A 16,799-nucleotide genomic window follows, 5' to 3' on the forward strand; every position below is an offset into this window, starting at 1 on the left:
TGGGTTGTACGCAGTATCTCTTTATTCATGCAGGACGCAGCGCAATCTATACCAAGCTAAGCTAAACTAAAAACTACAAACAATCTTGTCCTTATAAATATACTAGCCCAGTAGGGTGGGAACAGGATGCGACAAAGAGAGGGTGGAAAGAAAAGTGACTGGTGAAAATCAGGGTATGACAAGGAGAGGGGGCGGAGCAGGCAAGAATTCTAGCAGTGAACCACCAATGCCCTGGAGGGAGGGTGGTACTTGTTAACAGAGGTTATGTAAATAGAATACAGTGTTATGTAAATAGAATTCAGGGGGGATTAAACCAAATGAAACAGAAGGGGTTTCTAAAAGCAGAATTAGAGCATACCAACAATTCTTTCACGGACTGGAGACAATGTTTGGCTAACTGGTAGTGATTAAACTGCTTCAACACTTGCTTCAGTTGCTATTGTAATTACTGAGGTTGGAGATTGCATTTGTCATAAAGGTATTTAGTACATTGTTGCTTGTACTCAAGACACAACAACTGAGGAACAACAGAACATAAAAACAAGAAACACATAAATCAAAAAAATGGGTAGATCAAAAACAAATAAAACTGCTACTCTAATGAATGAAGACAAGAGCCCAGAACAAACTACAAATCAGCCAGAAATAACCATAGATAAGAAAAGCATGCAAGCAATAATAAAATTATTAATCACAGAAATGAAAACAACATTGGAGGAATGGAAAGGCAGTATTAGGGAAACAACAGTTGAGACCCCCAAGTAAAATACTGATTATCTTGAGGCAATTAAAGAACTGAAAGCTGAAATAGCTGTAATGAAGAAAGAAGCTGAGGTAAGGGAAAGCAGACTAACAGAAGCAGAAAACAGAATTAGTCAGAGGATGAGTTAGAGAAAACTAAGAAAGAGGTGAAAGAGCTTAAAAAGAGATTGAGAGACATTGAAAACAACAACAGAGACATATGGGATGATCTCAAAAGAAGTAACATTCACATAATTGGCCTGCCAGAGGAAAAAGAGAGGAAGGGGAAGCAAACATTCTAGAGGAAATAATAGAAGAAAACTTCCCAGACCTGAATAACAGAAATGACATCAAGATTCAAGAGGCCCAGAGAGTTCCAAACAGAATCAACATAGACCTGAAGACACCAAGACACATCATAGTCACAATGAGAAGGAGTAAAGATAAAGAAAGGATCCTAAAGGCTGCAAGAGAGAAACAAAAGTCACATACAGGGGAAAACCCATAAGATTATCTGCAGACTTCTCCACTCAAACTCTAAAAGCCAGAAGAGAATGGCAAGATATCTATAGAGCCCTGAATGAAAAAGGGTTTCAACCAAGGATAATATATCCTGCTAGACTTTCATTCAAACTAGATGGAGGGATCAAAACTTTCTTAGACAAACAACAGTTAAAGGAGGCAACCATCTCCAAACTGCCCTGAAAGAGGTTCTAAAAGACCTCTTATAAACAAGTACCTCACTATAATACCTGCAATATAACAGAGCAAACAAAAAAAAATTTTTTTTGAACAATGGCACTACAATACACTAAAACCATAATATCAATAAATGTCAATGGCTTAAACTCACCCATCAAAAGGCACAGAGTGGGGGGATGGATCAGAAAACATAACCCAACCATATGCTGCTTGCAAGAATCCCATCTGTCACAACAAGATAAACACAGACTTAAAGTGAAAGGATGGAAAACTATCATACAGGCTAACAGACCACAAAAAAAGGCAGTAACAGCCATTCTCATCTCAGACACAATAGATTTTAAATTAAATAAAGTAATAAAAGATAGGCAAGGAAATTACATAATTATTAGGGGATGAATCAGCCAAGAAGACTTAACAATTATTAACATCTATGCACCCAATGAGGGACCATCTAAATACATCAAGCACCTACTGAAAGAATTTCAAAAATACACCAATAGTAATACAATAATAGTGGGAGACTTCAATACCCCACTCTCACACTTAGACAGATCAATAAAGGAGAGAATCAACACAGATACAAGAGAATTGAATGAAGAGATTGACAGACTAGACCTATTGGACATTTTCAGAGCCCTTCACCCCCCAAAACTGGAAAGCACCTTCTTTTCAAATCCACATAACACATACTCAAGGATAGACCACATGTTAGGCCACAAAGACAGCATCAATAAATTCAAGAGCATCGAAATCATCCCAAATATCTTCTCAGACCATAGTGGAGTAAAACTAACATTTAACAACAAACAGAAAATCATTAAAAGACACAGAATTTGGAAATTAAACAACATACTCCTTAAGAACCACTGGGTCAGAGACTCAAGTAGGAAATTCAAATGTTCCTGGAAACAAATGAAAATGAAGACACAACCTATCAAAATATTTGGGACACAGCTAAAGCAGTACTGAGAAGGAAACTCATAGCCATACAATCACATATTAAACAACAAGAAAAAGCTCAAATAAATGACCTTACTGCACACCTCAAGGACTTAGAGGAAGAGGAACAATGGAACCCTAAAGCAACCAGAAGGACAGAAATCACTAAAATTAGAGCAGAAATAAACAACATAAAAAATAAGAGAACCATACAAAAGATCAATGAAGCCAAATGTTGGTTCTTTGAAAGATTAAACAAAATTGACAAACCCCTAGCCAGACTCACCAAACAAAAAAGAGAGAAGACTCAAATTAATAGAATTGTAAACGATAGAGGAGATATCACAACTGACATGACAGATATTCAGAGAATCCTGCGAAACTTCTATGAAGAACTATACGCCACCAAGCTAGAGAATCTGGAAGAAATGGAACAATTCCTAGAAACATATGCCCTTCCAAAACTGAACCAAGAAGAACTACAAAATCTAAATGCACCAATCACAGACAAAGAAATTGAAACCATTATTAAGAATCTCCCAACAACAAAAGTCCTGGAGCAGACGGCTTCACAAATGAATTCTACAAAACTTTCAGGAAACAGTTAGTACCCATACTTCTTAAGCTTTTCCATAAGATTGAAGAAACAGGAATACTCCCTTCCACCTTCTATGAAGCCAACATCACCCTGATACCAAAACCTGATAGGGACACAACAAAAAGGAAAACTACAGACCAATATCTCTGATGAACATAGATGCCAAAATATTAAAAAAGATCTTGGACAACCGGATACAGCAGCATATCAAAAAGATTGTTCATCACGACCAAGTGGGATTCATCCCAGGAACACAAGGCTGGTTCAACATCCGTAAGTCAATCAATGTCATTCACCACATCAATAAAAGCAAAGCCAAAAACCACATGATTATCTCAATAGATTCAGAAAAGCCTTTGACAAAATCCAACACCCATTCATGCTCAAAATACTAAAAAAAATGGAAATAGATGGGAAATTTCTCAAGATAGTGGAATCTATATATAGCAAACCTACAGCCAACATCATACTTAATGGACAGAAGCTGAAAGCATTCCACCTCAGATCAGGGACTAGAAAGGGCTTTCCACTGTTACCATTACTCTTCAAAATAGTATTGGAAGTTCTTGCCATAGCAATCAGGCAAGAGAAAGTAATCAAAGGAATACATTTTGGAAGGGAAAAGTCAAGCTCTCACTATTTGCAGATGATATGATAGTATACATAGAAAAACCTAAAGAATCCAGCAGAAAACTACTGGAAGTTATTAGGAAATATAGCAAGGTATCAGGCTGTAAAATGAATGTACAAAAATCAGTGCCATTTCTTTATGGAAACACTAAATCTGAAGAAGAAGACATCCAGAAATCACTCCCATTTACTGTTTCAGCAAAATCAATCAAATACCTAGGAATAAAGTTGACCAAAGAAGTGAAAGACTTATATATTGAAAACTATGAGTCGCTGCTCAAGGATATAGAAACTGATACCAAGAAATGGAAAGATATCCCATGCTCATGGATTGGAAGAATAAATATCATCAAAATGAATATTCTCCCCAGAGCCATATACAAATTTAATGCAATACCCATCAAAGTTCCACCAAGCTTCTTTAAGAGAATAGAACAAACACTACAATCATTTATCTGGAACCTGAAAACACCTAGAATTGCCAAAACCATCTTGAGGAAAAGAAACAGAAATGGAGGCATCACACTCCCAGACCTTAAAGTATATATCATCATCAAAATAGCATGGTACTGGAATAAAAATAGGCACACAGACCAGTGGAACAGAATTGAAAGCCCTGAAATAAATCCCCACACCTATGGATATCTAATCTTTGATGAGGAGGCCAAAAGCATTAAATGGAAGGAGGCTCTCTTCAATAAATGGTGCTGGGAAAACTGGGTTGTAACATGCAGAAGAATGAAATTGAACCACTTTATCTCACAAGAAACAAAAATCAACTCCAAATGGATCAAAGACCTGGATGTTAGACCAGAAACATTCAAACACTTAGAGGAAAACATTGGTAAAACAGTTTCCCACCTACACCTCAAGGCCATCTTTGATGAATCAAACCCAATTGCAAGGAAGACTAAAGCAGAAACAAACCAATGGGACTACATCAAATTGAAAAGCTTCTGCACAGCCAAAGAAACTATTAAACAAACAAAGATATCCCTCACAGAATGGGAGAAGATCTTCACATGCCATACATCAGACAAGAAACTAATCACCAAAATATATAAAGAGCTCAGCAAACTTAGCACCAAAAAAAGGAAATGACCCCATCCAAAAATGGGCAGAGGATATGAAAAAAACATTCACTACGGAGGAGATCCAAAAGGCTAACAAACATATGAAAAACTGCTCTAGGTCACTGATTGTCAGAGACATGCAAATTAAGACAACATTAAGATACTACCTCACTCCTGTAAGAATGGCGTACATCAAAAAGGACTAGCAGCAACAAATGCTGGAGAGGCTGTGGGGACAGAGGAACCCTTTTGCATTGCTGGTGGGAATGTAAATTGGTACAGCCTCTGTGGAGAGCAGTCTGGAAAACTCTCAGAAGGCTAAATTTAATGGACCTTGCATATGATCCAGTAATTCCTCTCCTGGGCTTATACCCCAAGGACTCCATAACACCCAACCAAAAAGAGGTGTGTACTCCTATGTTCATAGAAGCACAATTCATAATAGCTATAACCTGGAAGCAACCCAGGTGCCCAACACCAGATGAATGGCTGAGAAAGCTGTGGTATATATACACAATGGAATACTATGCAGCTATCAAGAACAATGAACCCACCTTCTCTGACCCATCTTGGACAGAGCTAGAAGGAATGATGTTAAGTGAGCTAAGTCAGAAAGATAAAGATGAGTATGGGATGAACCCACTCATAAAAAGAAGTTGAGAAAGAACAGAAAGGGAAAGTAAAAGCTGGATTTAGCTAAATCTGGAGTAGGGCACCAATGTAAAAATCCTGGAATGAGGGTGGAAGTTCGGCTTCCCGGGGCAACAGGGGTGGAGGAGGATGGGACACTAACTTTTGGTGGTGGGAATGGTGCTTATGCACACTCCTATTAATTTGTAGTAATATAAAGCAGTATTTAATTAATATAAGAGGGGGAAACTGATTGTATGTCTCAAACTTTTAAAGTAGAGACTTAATACACAGGCTGAGTCTTTTATATGTTGACTCTCCTAAAAGCCTAGACCAGGAAGAACAGAAGCAACTGGTGGCACAGTTATATATAAATAAATTCAAAGGACATAAATTATGGTGATGTTGTGTATGATGCAGCAAAAACTAACAAAGGAATTTTTCAGAGTTAACCCACTTACCAAATAATGTGATTATAATAATAACTATCGATTGTCTTCTTAACCCTAAGACAACAGGAACCTCACATTTCCTCTACTTCAGACTGTGTCCAGAGACATCAGGCGTGGAATGTCAGCCCTTCAGCCTCATTACTCAGGTGAGACCCTTCCTTTCATAGGATTCTCTAATTCCATTCCAGGTGGTTCACTTCCTAACAAAGTCCCAACACCTAGATATATAGCAGGTCCCATGAGATAGAGCATATGTGCGCACACATCCATAAATTAGGGCAAAATATATACCTGAAAGCAAATGTACAGTCTGTAGTGAGTCAGTATAAAGTTCCTAATGAAATAGTATCTAATTAGACATACATACCCTCCTCATCTAATTCCTATTACAATTCTCTCACTCACTCCAAAGGTAACCTTAACAAAGCAAAGACTGCAAAAGCTGAATAAGGGCAAAAGAGACTGGCATACTTTAATGAGGACTCTTTAGTCACTATCAGGCCACCCCATCAGCGGGAGCTCTATTCGGGAAGTCCTTAGATTTTCAAACAGACACAATGGGCCTAGAGCTCAGATAAATTCCTCTCTCCATTGTAACCGGTCATCTCTATCAGGCCCATGTAGGCCCCCCATAGGACCTTGCCCTCAACTTGGATCCACAACAGTAGAGAATGTTCCATCCTCTGAAGGGAGTCTGGACAGTATACTCTGTGCTACACCTGAGGAAGATGGGTCCTGATATTGGGGCTGCTTGGAATGTTCCTACTCATGACCATAGAATGTGAGCTCAGATCTACAGGGATGCAGATGTCACATAGGCTTCTAAGCTAAATATGAGCCCAAAGACCAAATCAAATCGATGGGGTTTACAGTAAAAAATATTTATATACCTTCCCCATATTTGGGAGCTACTCTCTTCCCTGATCCAGCTTTCTGGTCCTTTTCCAGCCATGACATCATCTCCCCAGACAATAACTTGGATCCTCTTGCATAGCATATTTCAGGCTCAGGGGGAAAAATATATATAGCCACAGGCCATTTGCAATATAAATAATATATGCATACTAGCTATCTACAAAATAGAGTAACCACCAACTCTTCATCTGCACTATTCCAGCCTTTAGTTCCATGATTGGTCAACAATTTGTTTGGCTTTGTATGTTAACTCTCTTTTCAAACTCCAGGTTCCAGATGCTAGCAGAATGCCGACCAGACTTCCCTGGACAGACAACCCCACCAATGTGTCCTGCAGCTCAGATTCCCCAGAACCCCGCCCCACTAGGGAAAGAGAGAGACAGACTGGGAGTATGTATCAACCTGTCAATGCCCATGTTCAGCAGGGATATAATTACAGAAGCCAGACCTCCTACCTTCTGCATCCCACAATGACCTTGGGTCCATACTCCCAGAGAGATAAAGAATAGGAAAGCTATCAGGGGAGGGGATGGGATACAGAGGTCTGGTGATGGGAATTATGTGGAGTTGTACTTCTCTTATCCTACGGTTTTGTCAGTGTTTCCTTTTTATACATAAAAAATAAAATAACTTAGAATGGCTAGATAACTGCAATAAATAAATAAGTACTAGCTATAATATATTGTTCATCATTATCAAGGAGGTGGCACAAAAGATAAAGCATTGAACTCTCAAGTATGAGGTCCCAAATTCAACCTCTGGCAACACATTTACCAGAGTGATATCTGCTTCTTTCTCTATCATTCTTCCTAAGTAAATAAAATACTTAAATATATATTGTTCTTCAACCTATCCCTATTTATTTTTTATTAATTTATAAATAGGAAACACTGATAAAACCATAGGATAAGAGGGGTAGAACTTCACACAATTCCCACCACTAGAACTCTGTATCCCATCTCCTCCTTTGATAGCTTTCCTTATCCTTTTTTCTTTTTTTTTTTTAATTTTTTTATTTAAGAAAGGATTAATTAACAAAACCATAAGGTAGGAGGGGTACAACTCCACACAATTCCCACCACCCAATTTCCATAACCCACCCTCTCCCCTGATAGCTTTCCCATTCTCTATCCCTCTGGGAGCATGGACCCAGGGTCATTGAGAGTTGCACAAGGTAGAAGGTCTGGCTTCTGTAATTGCTTCCCCGCTGAACATGGGCGTTGACTGGTCGGTCCATACTCCCAGTCTGCCTCTCTCTTTCCCTAGTAGGGTGGGTCTCTGGGGAAGCTGAGCTCCAGGACACATTGGTGGGGTCTTCAATCCAGGGAAGTCTGGCCAGCATCCTGATGGCATCTGGAACCTGGTGATTGAAAAGAGAGTTAACATACAAAGCCAAACAAATTGTTGAGCAATCATGGACCCAAAGCTTGGAATAGTGGAGAGGAAGTGTTAGGGAGGTACTCACTGCAAACTCTGTCTCTCTCTTTCCCTAGTGGGGCGGGGTTCTGGGGAATCCAAGCTGCAGGACACATTGGTGGGGTTGTCTGTCCAGGGAAGTCTGGTCGGCATTCTGCTAGCATCTGGAACCTGGAGTTTGATCTTTTTGGATAGGTGTGTTGGGTTCCTTAGGATATATCTCCAGGAGAGGAATTGCAGGATCATAGGGTAGGTCCATTTCTAGCCTTCTGAGAGTTCTCCAGAGTGCTCTCCACAGGGGTTGGACAAATTTACATTCCCACCAGCAGTGTAGGAGGGTTCCTTGACCCCACAACCTCGCCAGCATTTGCTGCTGTTACCTTTTCTGATGTATGACATTCTCACAGTAGTGAAGCGGTATCTCATTGTTGCCTTTATTTTAATTTCTCTGACAATCAGAGACTTGGAGCATTTTTATTTTTCATGTCTTTCTCAGTCTGTTGGATCTGTTCTGTGGTGAATATTCTGTCCATGTCCTCCCCCCATTTTTGGAGGGGATTATTTGTTGTCTTGTTGTTGAGATTTGCAAGTTCTTTATATATTCTGGTTATTAGCCTTTTGTCTGATGTATGGCATGTAAATATCTTCTCCCATTCTGTGAGGGGTCTCTTGTAGTAGTTTCTTTAAATGTGCATAAGTTTCTAGCTTTCTGAGAGTTCTCCAGACTGTTCTCCACAGAAGTTGGACCAATTTACATTCCCACTAGCAGTGCAGGAGGGTTCCTTTGACTCCACAACCTCTCCAGCATTTGCTTTTCTGATGTAAGACATTCTCACAGGAGTGAAGTGTTATCTCATTGTTGTCTTTATTTGCATTTCTCTGACAGTCAAAGATTTGGAACACTTTTTCATGTGTTTCTTGGTCTTTTGGATCTTTTCTGTGGTGATTATTCTGTCCATGTCCTCCCCACATTTTTGGATGGGGTTATTTGCTTTCTTCTTGTTGAGTTTGGCAAACTCTTTATATATGTTGGTTATTAGCCTCTTGTCTGATGTATGGCTGTAAAGATCTTCTCCCATTCTGTGAAGGGTCTCTTGGTTTGGGTAGTAGTTTCTTTATATGTGCAGAAGCTTTTTAATTTGATGTAGTCCCATAGATTTATGCTTGCCTTAGTCTTCTTTGTAATTGGATTTCTTTCATTGAAGATGTCTTTAAGATTTATGTGGAAAAGAGTTCTGCCAGTATTTTCCTCTAAGTACCTGATAGTTTGTGATCTAACATTCAAGTCCTTGATCCACTTGGAATTTACTTTTGTATTTGGTGAAATATAGTGGTTCAGTTTCATTCTTTGCATGTTTCAACTCATTTTTTTCCAACACCATTTGTTGAAGAGACTCTGCTTTGCCCATTGAATAGTCTGGGCACCTTTGTCAAAGATTAGATGTCCATAGGTGTGGGGGCTCACTTCAGGGCTCTCAATTCTATTCCACTGGTCAGTGTGTCTATTCATGTTCCAGTACCAAGCAGTTTTGATGACAATGGCCCTATAATACAATTTGAGATCTGGGAGTGTGATGCCTCTGGTTCTTTCTTCTCAAGATTGTTTTCACAATTCTAGTTCTTTTCTGGTTCCAGATAAATATTTGTAGCATTTGCTCTGCAGCAAAAAATGTGCTTGGGATCTTGATGGGGATAGCATTAAATTTGTATATGGCTCTGGGTAGTATATTCATTTTGATGATGTTAATGCTTCCAACCCATGAACATGGACTATCTTTCTACTTCTTTGTATCTTTTTCAATTTCCTTGATTAGTGACTCATAATTTTCACTATACAAGTCTTTCACTTCTTTGGTTAGGTTTACTCCTAGATGTTTTATTTCTTTTTTTGTTGCTATAGTAAAAGGAATTAATTTCTTGATTTCAATTTCTTCTAAATTAGTGTTTGCATAGAGAAATGCCACTGATTAAGTGTTAATTTTGTAGCCTGACACCTTACTGTATTTCCTGATGATTTCCAAAAGCTTCTTGCTGGATTCCTTAGGTTTCTCTGTGTATACTATCATGTCATCTGCAAATAGGGAGAGTTTGACTTCTTCTCTTCCAATCTGTATCCCTTTAATTCCTTGCTCCTGCCTGATTACTATGGCAAGAACTTCCAACACTATGTTGAATAATAGTGGTGATAGTGGGAAGCCCTGTCTAGTACCTGATCTGAGGGGAAATGCTTCCAGTTTTTCTCCATTGACTATGATGTTGGCTGTATGGTTGCAATACATAGACTCCACTATCTTCAGGAATTTTCCATCTATTCCCATTTTTTGTAGTGTTTTGATCATAAAGGGATGATGTATTTTGTCAAAGGCTTTCTCTGCATCTATTCATATGACCATGTGGTTTTTGGTCTTGCTTTTGTTGATGTGGTGGATCACATTGACTGATTCACATATATTAAACCAACCTTGCATGCCTGGGATAAACCCCACTTGGTTATGATGAATAATCATTGTAATATACTGCTGTATCCGGTTGGCTAGAATTTTGTTCAATATTTTCGCATCTATGTTCATCAGAGATATTGGTCTATAGTTTTCTTTTTTGGTTGTGTCCCTGTCTGCTTTTGGTATCAGAGTGATGTGGCTTCATAGAAGCTGGAAGGGAGTATTCCAGTGTCTTCAATCTTCTGCTGCTAATCTTATGGGTTTTCCTCTGTAGGTAACTCTGTTTTTCTCTTGCAGCCTTCAGGATCCTTTCTTTATCCTTATTCCTTTCCATTCTAAATATAATGTGTCTTGGTGTCTTTAAGTCTGCGTTAATTATGTTTAGGACCCTCTTGCCTTCTTGAATCTTTATGTCTTTGATGTTGTCTAGACTAGAGAAGTGTTCAGCTATTATGGCCTGAAGAATGCTTTCTTGCTCTCCCTCTCTTTCTTCCTCTGGTGAGCCAATAATGCGTATATTGTTTCTTTTGAAGTCATCCCATAGGTCTCTGTTGTTTTTTTCAGTATCTCTTAATCTCTTCTTGAGATCTCTTACTTTTTTTTAGTTGTATCTAATTCATCCTTAGTCTTGCTAATTCTGTCTTCAGCCTCATTGATTCTATTCTCTCTCCCCTCTACTGTTTTCTGTAGTTCATCTATTCTGTTACCCTGTTCTGATACTATTTTAGCTTGTTCAGCTAGTTGTGTTCTTAGCTCAGCTATTTCAGCTTTCAGCTCTCTAATAACCTTGAGATAATTAGTGTTTTCTTCCAGAGTCATTTGTTGTGCTTGTATTTCTGATTACAATTCTTTAAAAAAAAAAATGGAACACTTCACGAATTTGCTTGTCATCTTTGCACAGGGGCCATGCTAATCTTCTCTGTATCATTCTGATTTTAGTATATGTGCTGCCGAAGCAAGCACAGCTTTCCTATTTTTTAACCCTCTCAGAGTATGCTTTAACCATGACTCTTTTTTTTTTTAATTTTTTATTTAAGAAAGGATTAATGAACAAAAACATAAGGTAGGAGGGGTACAACTCCACACAATTCCCACCACCCAGTCTCCATAACCCACCCCCACCCCTGATAGCTTTCCCATTCTCTAGCCCTCTGGGAGCATGGACCCAGGGTCATTGAGAGTTGCACAAGGTAGAAGGTCTGGCTTCTGTAATTGCTTCCCCGCTGAACATGGACATTGACTGGTCGGTCCATACTCCCAGTCTGTCTCTCTCTTTCCCTAGTAAGGTATGTCTCTGGGGAAGCTGAGCTCCAGGACACATTGGTGGGGTCTTCAATCCAGGGAAGCCTGGCCAGCATCCTGGTGGCATCTGGAACCTGGTGACTGAAAAGAGAGTTAACATACGAAGCCAAACAATTTGTTGAGCAATCATGGATCCCAAGCTTGGAATAGTGGAGAGGAAGTGTTAGGGGGATACTCACTGCAAACTCTAGTGTACTACTGCTTTCAGGTATATATTTTGCAGTAGTTTATGGATACATGTGCACATAAGCTCTCTCTCACAGAAACTGGTGTATATCTAGGTTATGGGACTTTGTTAGAAAGTGAACTACCTGAGATGAAATTAGAGTGTACTATAAAAGGAAAGGTCTCACCCGAGTAATGAAGCTGAAGGGTTGTCATTCCACACATGAAGTCTCTGGACACAGTCTGAGGTGAAGCATGTTGAGGTGGCAATCGTTGCATTGGTTAGGTTGTGATCGGCAGACTCTCTCAAAAGCCTAGACCAACTGGATTAGAAGCACCCAATAGCACAGCTATATACAAGATACTGAATACTGTACAGCAAACCATAACAAAAGGACTTTTCAAAGTTAACCCAATTAACAAATAATGTGATGATAACATTAACTATCGGTTGTCTTTTTGAACCCTAAGACAGCAGGAACCTCACATCTCCACTATAGAGCCCCTACTTCCCCCAGTCCTGGAACCCTTGGATAGGGCCCACTTTCCCAGATGTGTCTCCCAATCCAAACCATGACTCTTTAGTCACTATCAGGCTACCCCATCAGCTGGGGCCCTACTCAGGGAGTCCTGAGATTCCCAAACAGACAGGATTGGCCTAGACCTCGAATAAATCCCTCTCTCCATTGTTACCAGTCATCTATATCAGGAACAACAAAACAGACCCCTATTTATTTTTTTATTCCTTACTGCCACATGTGTTATCACTGGGCCTCAGTGTCTACAATAAATCTACCATTCCTGGAAATGATACTGGTAGCAAGGGAATTGTCTTTGCAGATAACCAGACCCTCTCTGTGACAGGCCAGCCGGGTAAGAAACTAGCACACTCATAATAGTGTGTTTCCTATTTAATGGACCTTTGAGAATAAAAAGAACAAGATAAGACCTACAAATAAAAGGTGGTTCCCAACCAAAATATATGCATGATTTCATGAAAGGCAAAAGGCTATGAGACAAAGGGAGTTGACCCTAAAGCAGTGACAGACCCCTCTCATGACTGGAAAATTTCATACAAGCCAAATATAAGAAAGTAAAAATACTCCCCACACCTATGGACATCTAATCCTTGATAAGGGGGCCCAAAAGATTAAATGGAAGAAGGAGGCTCTCTTCAATAAATGGTGCTGGGAAAACTGGGTTGTAACATGCAGAAGAATGAAATTGAACCACTTTATCTCACCAGAAACAAAAATCAACTCCAAATGGATCAAAGACCTGGATGTTAAACCAGGAACATTCAAATACTTAGAGGAAAACATTGGTAAAACACTTTCCCACCTATACCTCAAGGACATCTTTGATGAATCAAACCCAATTGCAAGGAAGACTAAAGCAGAAACAAACCAATGGGACTACATCAAATTGAAAAGCTTCTGCACAGCCAAAGAAACCATTAAACAAACAAAGAGACCCCTCACAGAATGGGAGAAGATCTTCACATGCCATACATCAGACAAGAAACTAATCACCAAAATATATAAAGAGCTCAGCAAACTTAGCACCAAAAAAGCAAATGACCCCATCCAAAAATGGGCAGAGGATATGAACAAAACATTCACTGCGGAGGAGATCCAAAAGGCTAACAAACATATGAAAAACTGCTCTAGGTCACAGATTGTCAGACAAATGCAAATTAAGACAACATTAAGATACCACCTCACTCCTGTAAGAATGGCATACATCAAAAAGGACAGTAGCAACAGAGGCTGGAGAGGTTGTGGGGACAGAGGAACCCTTTTGCATTGCTGGTGGGAATGTAAATTGGTACAGCCTCTGTGGAGAGCAGTCTGGAAAACTCTCAGAAGGCTAGACATGGACCTTCCATATGTTCCAGTAATTCCTCTCCTGGGGTTATACCCCAAGGACTCCATAACACCCAAACAAAAAGAGGTGTGTACTCCTAGGTTCATAGCAGCACAATTCATAATAGCTAAAACCTGGAAGCAACCCAGGTGCCCAACACCAGATGAGTGGCTGAGAAAGCTGTGGTATATATACACAATGGAATACTATGCAGCTATCAAGAACAATGAACCCACCTTCTCTGACCCATCTTGGACAGAGCTAGAAGGAATGATGTTAAGTGAGGTAAGTCAGAAAGATAAAGATGAGTATGGGATGACCCCACTCATCAACAGAAGTTGAGGAAGAAGATCTGAAAGGGAAACTAAAAGCAGGACCTGACCAAATTGTAAGTAGGGCACCAAAGTAAAAACCCTGTGGTGAGGGGTAGACACTGGCTTCCTGGGCCAGTGGAGGGTGGGAGTAGGTGGGAGGGATGGTGGGAATGGTGTTTATGTACACTCCTGGTAAAATTTAGCCATATAAATCACTAGTTAATTAATATGAGAGGGGGGAAATTAATTGTATGTCTCGAAGTTTTTTAAAAACACAGATTGAATCTTTTTCATATATAGGCTGTGTATTTGATATGCGGACTCTCTCAAAAGCCTAGAGCAAGTAGATCAGAAGCAACCAATAGCACAGCTATATACAAGATACTGGGTACTGTACAGCCAACCCTAACAAAGGACTTTTCAAATAACCCAATTACCAAATAATGTGATGATAACATTAACTATCGATTGTCTTTTTGAACCCTAAGACAGCAGGAACCTCACATCTCCACTGTAGAGCCTCTACTTTCCCCAGTCCTGGAACCCTTGGATAGGGCCCACTTTCCTGTATGCCTCTCCCAATCCATATCAAATAATATTGCATCTGCTGATCACAACCTAATCAACGCAATGATGGCCACCTCAACATGCTTCACTTCAGACTGTGTCCAGAGACTTCAGGTGTGGAATGACAACCCTTCAGCTTCATTACTCGGGTGAGACCTTTCATTTCATAGTATACTCTAATTCCATCTCAGGTGGTTCACTTTCTAACAAAGTCCCCAAACCTAGATATACACAAATTTCTGTGAGAGAGAGCGCATATGTTCACACGTATCCATAAACTACTGCAAAATATATACCTGAAAGCAGAAGTACACTACAGTTTGTAGTGAGTATCCCCCTAACACTTCCTCTCCACTATTTCAAGCTTTGCGTCCATGATTGCTCAACAATTTGTTTGGCTTTGTATGTTAACTCTCTTTTCAGTCACCAGGTTCCAGATGTCATCAGGATGCCAGCCAGACTTCCCTGGACTGAAGACCCCACCAATGTGGCCTGGAGCTCCGCTTCCCCAGAGACCCACCCTACTAGGGAAAGAGAGAGGCAGACTGGGATTATGGACTGACCAGTCAATGCCCATGTTCAGCGGGGAAGCAATTACAGAAGCCAGACCTTCCACCTTCTATAACCCACAATGACCCTGGGTCCATGCTCCCAGTGGGATAGAGAATGGGAAAGCTATCAGGGGAGGGGGTGGGATATGGAGATTGGGTGGTGGGAATTGTGTGGAGTTGTATCCCTCCTACTCTATGGTTTTATTAATTTATCATTTCTTAAATAAATATATATATATAAAGAAAGTAAAAATACAACTCGCTGAAAATTATTTGCTGTTTTTAAATTAATGACTTCATTAACTGAGATGTTTTTCAAACTTTTCATGCTTATGTTTAGAAATGGAATAAAAAGATTATCTTCTCTCAAAATATTTATTTTTTATATGATACCAGGTAGTAAGGATCAATGCTTCTGTCTCAAAGGGTTTATGCAATGTTTCAGAGCTAGTCTATACCAAGTCATCCCACCCTCTAAATAATCTACTTTGGACCTGAATTTTGGGGAGTAAAAGTAAAATATTTGTTACATTTTCACATAGATCTCACTCTTACTCTACTCCCTAAAGACAGATACCTCAACAAGAATAGTGGAGTATCCCCCAAACTAAGGATGTCAAGCCAAATACCCATCAGTTGACTTCATTCAGATAGTACCAATTATAAGTAGCATTCTCTGAATCTGCTGGGTATTACTTTCCAATCAATAACATTATTTTACTTTATTGTGTACAGTAAAGTAAAAGTACTCTCTCATAACAATCAATGATCTCTGGAGCTTAGTGGCACATTCTTATCTTCTTAGGTCAACACTTTTCTGTTTCCTTCTGTTTGATTTTTTTTTTTTTTTGAGGGAGAGGCAGAGCAAGTACTCAAGAACCAACAGGCAAAGTGTTGATGATTCCTGGATTCCAAGCTGCACTTTGACATTGATTGAACTGTGTCCTTGTATTTTCCCCATTTTATTGCATTTGGTTAAATATGCTAATTTACCCCTCAAATATGCTAACTTTAAAATTAGGTGATTTCAAGTAGCAATGCAAATGTACAAACACTCTTTAAAATGAGTTAGGTCCAATGTGTCCTGGTACCCTACCTTTCCAGAGTCCTACCCCACCTGGGAAAGATGAAAGCAGGCTGGGGGTATGGACTGACCTGTCAACACCCATGTCCAGCAGAGAAGCAATTACAGAAGTCAGACCTCCAGTCTTCTACAACCCATAGAAATCTTTGGTCCGGGGGTTGGGCGGTGGTTAAGTGGGTTAAGCACATGTGGCGCAAAGCGCAGGGACCGGCATAAGGATCCCAGTTTGAGTCCCCAGCTCCCCACCTGCAGGGGAGTCGCTTCACAGGTGGTGAAGCAGGTCTGCAGGTGTCTATCTTTCTCTCCCCCTCTCTGTCTTCCCCTCCTCTCTCCATTTCTCTCTGTCCTATCTAACAATGAACAACATCAACAATGGCAATAATAATAACCACAACGAGGCTACAACAACA

At 39.8% G+C, this 16,799-nt stretch overlaps 1 non-coding gene across 1 annotated transcript; it reads right to left on the reverse strand.

Annotated features, from left to right (window-relative positions):
• Positions 1 to 11,396: 11,396 nt before the first annotated feature.
• On the reverse strand, positions 11,397 to 11,503 carry LOC132541024 (U6 spliceosomal RNA). The gene has a single exon (XR_009552219.1). It is a non-coding gene; the product is annotated as a U6 spliceosomal RNA (small nuclear RNA).
• Between the last annotated feature and the right edge of the window lie 5,296 nt (positions 11,504 to 16,799).

This window comes from Erinaceus europaeus, chromosome 10, assembly GCF_950295315.1.
Source record: "Erinaceus europaeus chromosome 10, mEriEur2.1, whole genome shotgun sequence".
Classification (NCBI taxonomy): Eukaryota; Metazoa; Chordata; class Mammalia; order Eulipotyphla; family Erinaceidae; genus Erinaceus; species Erinaceus europaeus.